This window comes from Sciurus vulgaris (assembly GCF_902686455.1).
Source record: "Sciurus vulgaris genome assembly, chromosome: 17".
Lineage (NCBI taxonomy): Eukaryota > Metazoa > Chordata > Mammalia > Rodentia > Sciuridae > Sciurus > Sciurus vulgaris.
Window position 1 is genome coordinate 73,071,281 of NC_136478.1, and position 4,388 is coordinate 73,075,668.

The following is a 4,388-nucleotide window of genomic DNA, read 5'->3' on the forward strand; positions in this document are numbered from 1 at the left end:
ACGACGGAGTCCTGCGGGACCCGTCCTCCTGGCACTGCCCATCTCACGCAGGAGTACCCTCCAGTTCGCCCGTGGAGCAGGGGACGGATCTCCTTCCTTCAATGCTCCATTGTGGGATGGACCACACTTTGCTGATTTATCCATCCGCGGGCACGTGGGCCGTTTCCACCTGTTGGCTCCGTGACTAGACCGAGGCTACTGTGCACCCTGCACAAGCTGTTCCTGAAGCCCGCCGAGCCCACTGACCTTGCTGAAGTCAGAGGACCACCTTCCTCGGCTGAGAAGGGCTGCCCGCCCCAAGGCTGGCTCCCTGCCCAGGACGGGTCCAACGTCCGTGAGGCGGTGGGCAAAGGCCTCAGACCCTGCTCACGTTTCGGGGACACTGCCAGGGCCCTCCCAAGGCCAGAGCCACCACGCGCTGGCGGATGGACTCCATCCCCGTTCAGCGCCTCTCCCAGTGCGCCTCCTTCACGAGGGCGTCCCGGGCGTTTTAAGGACCCTCCTCAGTAAACCCCTGGGCACAGTGACCCACGGCAGAACCTGTTCCCCGGCGGGCAGCGTGGGCGCAGCGGTCTGGCGTGGTCCTGTGCCTTGACCACCCAGCTGTCCGCTGGCAATCGGGTCCTCCGCGGCAGGAGAGCTGGCGGCGGAGGCCCTGCGGCCTGGCCTTCATCTAGGTCGCCCCGGCCTGGAGCCCGTGATGGCAGCCGCTTCCCGGTTAGGACCAGGACGCTGGGCGGGCGGAGGGAGGCAGAGGCTGAGCTGCAGGACCCGGCGCAGGTGCGCGTGGGGAGGGCGCGGGAGCCCGAGGCGCCGGGTGCCCCTCCGCACAGGGTCGCACCGTCGCTCTGCGACTGCAGTTGGCGCTGCCGGGACTCGGGTCCCTTCTTTTGGCAGAGCCAGCGAGCCAGGGCCCTGCGCCACTGGGCAGGAGCTCCGCCTCCCTGACTCCTGGGACGCGTGCCCACCCTCGAGCGTGCGCCAGGGACGCCCAGTTCGCTTGCCCGCCTGCGCCCATCCCCGCCGGTCTTTGGGCGCCCCTCCAACGCCAGCCCGGGTCCACTGCTCTCCGGGGCAGCGGTGGCTGAGGCCAGATCGTCCCCAGGTCCCTTCTGGGGGCTGAGCCGCCTGCGGCCCTTCCGTTCTGCTGAAGCCAGGGTCTGTTCCACATGCGGCGCGGGCTGAAGATCTTTTAAAACATAAACGTGGAGCGTGAATACCATGGGTGTTCCTTCCCAGGGCCTTCGAGGGCTTGTGCTGCAGCCCGGAAGCTCGGGGTTGGGAAGCGCCGTGTGCGCATCCCGCTGCTCACTGGCTGCAGCCACCAGTCTTCCCACCCCGGAGTACCCCAGACTCCCCAGCCTCCACCTCCGCACCCGACCTCCCTGCTTAGGAGGCTCCAGTCTCTCCAGCTTGAGTGCCAGCTCCGCTCCTTCCTTCAGTCCCGTCTAGAAGAGGTGGGGGTCCTAGGCCTGTGGGCCCCACCTGGCCTCCCAGCTAAGAATGTGAGGGCCGGCTGGTTGGGGAAACAAAGGGAGAATATCACCTCACCAGGAGCAAAATTGTATGAAGTTTAAATTTCAGTGTTCATAGTTGTGATGGGCTGACAGATGTGGCTCCATGAGAATGTTCTAGGTCAGATTCTGAGGGAAATGACTAAACAGACTCCATTTTGCTCTGAGACTCCATGTTATGTAGGAAATAAGCTTCTCCCATGGGAGCACGGGTCTCTGTACCCATCATCAGTTACTTAGTGTGACATGTTTAACAATACAGAATGACTATTCCTAGTAGTAAGAATTGCTCTTTTGATTCCTATTGTTCCTAAACAACGTACCATGTGAACGGTGACTGTGTGGATGTTAGCAACCATTCTTTAGTTTGTACCTAGGTAAGGGTCGTTTTGACCACTTCCCCCTCAGTTGATGATCTCATGATGTTAATGTGTAATTTCGAATCATAGCAACAGACACTTATGATTGATGTGGTTTTTGGTATAAGAACCCCTACAACCCTGTGGTTGGGGCTGTTCTCCCAATAGCCATTTTGGGGTGTTCTGTGAGACAGCTGGCCGGCTTAATAAAGACTCTCAAAGCTGGGCTTCTCAGTGGAGATCCATCTGTTCTTAAGTTGTGCCCCATAACAATAGTGAAGCTTTATTTGAATATAGACACACTTATTTATATATTATCTATGGGTGCTTTTGAGCTTCAATAGCAGACTGAGTCCTTTTACCCCCCTTTTTGGTATGGGGGTTGAACCCAGGGGTGCTTTACCACTGAGCCACATCTCCAGCACTTTTAATTTTTAGATGGTCTCCATAGGTTGCTGAGACTGGGCTCAAATTGCAGTCTTCCTGCCTCAGCCTCCTGATTCACTGGGATTAAAGTTGTGTGCCATTGTGTGCAGCCCTTGGCCATATTTGTTATTTAGGTCTTGACAGAAAAACTGCCCATCTGCCATCCAGGGCAGCTGTCTTATGTATCTGTGAGGCTTCACACCTGCCTGTGCCCTTGTCTCCAGATCTGCCTCCATTGTTACACACCAGCTGGGGGCACGGGATGGGGGAGATGTGTGTGTGTGTGTGTATGTGGTTTAAGTTTTTACTGGTAATTTTCATCACTCTCTTAAGTCTTGACAGCCATCAATAAAATAGAGCCCTGGGGGAAAAAAAAAAAAGTGTAGTCGATAGATACTCTACAGCCTCCTGGATTCTCCCCGTCCCCCTTTGGAACCATGAAACTGGGCCTGGCCCAGGTGACAGGTGGAAAGACCTCTGGAAGGGAACCAAGACTGCGGGTGCAGGTGAGCCTCCTGAGCTGTCGTTTCCCGCCCACCTGCTAATCTCCAGGCCTCTGTAATGGTGAATTTGAATTGTCAACTTACTGGATTAACAGATGCCCATGATTAAGAGGCTTCTGGGTGTGTCTATAGGGCGTGTTAGGAGTGATCCAAAATGTGGGATAGTGAACTAAAGTGGAGCCCTCCCTAAGCGTGGACAGCACCGCTCAACAGGATGGAAGAAAACCTGGAAGAACAAGGAAGCAGATGCAGATGCAAGCTCGGCTCTTCTTGAACAGGTTCCTGATGGCTGTCTCAGTTGTCTGAGGATATTGGACTCTCTTCTTCACTCTACCAGATCAGACTGCCAATGATTTTCCAGGTAGTTTCCAGAAGGCTTGGTCTTGGACTAGGGTAGCACTGTTGATCCTCTTGTTCTGGGCTTCTGCCTCTTGGACTGCACAGCTGCTGGATCCTCCAGCTCTCCAACTGCAGATGGACATGGTGGAACATCTGACTTCTGATAGTGTAGGCCAATCAAATAAACCCACTTTTTATAATTATACTTCCTGTTGATTCTGTTCCTCTAGAGAACCCTAATACAGAAATTGGTACCAGGAGTGGCGCTGGAGAAACAGAATTATAAAGATAAATTTCCTTAGTTGGTTTTGTGGGCTTTGTAGTTGGCTGCCTAAATCGATTAGACCTAAAGTTACTAATGTGGGGTGCAACTTAAGAACAGACCAATCAGCACTGAGAAGTCCAAATTTGAGAGTCTTTATGAGCTGACTGGCTGACTGTCTCACACAATGGCTATTGGAAGGACAGCCCTGAGTGTAGGGTTGCAGGGGTTTTTATACCATAAATCAGTACATCAATCATAAGTGTCTATTGCTATGATTCAAAACCACAAACTAACTGAAAATGCATAAACCATCTGGACATGGGAACTCACACAAGAGAGTTTATTAAGCAGACAGTGTCTCCCTGCAGGGTGAAAGAGAGTGTGCACAAGAGAGAGTGAAAGCCAGGAGAGGAGAGAGAAAATGGTGGGGGAGCCATTCTTAAGCAGTGGAATTTCACGCAAGAATAACAACAGACCAATGGTTGGCAAGGAGGTTCGTGGGCTAACAATCTGGATCAATTACTGGCTAGGAAGTTTGCATGCTAATGATCTGGGTTGTAAGGTGATGTGGGGGAGCAGAATAATGGTGGCAGCAAAATAGCAGATCTGATGCCAACATTCCTCCCTTTTTGTTTTTATAGATACTGGGGGTGGGATGATGGTCTGTCTTCTGTAGCTTCTTTCTGCTGGTTAGGTGCAAAAAGTCTCATTCCTTTAAAAAAAAATTAGGGAGGGCTTTAGGTGGGAGCAGACTTTTTTGGAGCCAGATGTGTCAAGTGAATTGCAGGTCTCAGCTTTGGGTGTCAGGGGCTGGTAGTCTTGAAGGAGAAGCGGTTGATTGGCCAATTGGTTGGTGAACTTGTGTCTGCCAGCTCAGGAACTTGTGTATCTGATCTTGTAGGAACTTCTGTAGGCAATTTAGTAGGCATGGTCCTGTTTAGGAAGATCTGTAGATGTTAAGACAACCCAAAATTTGACTCCA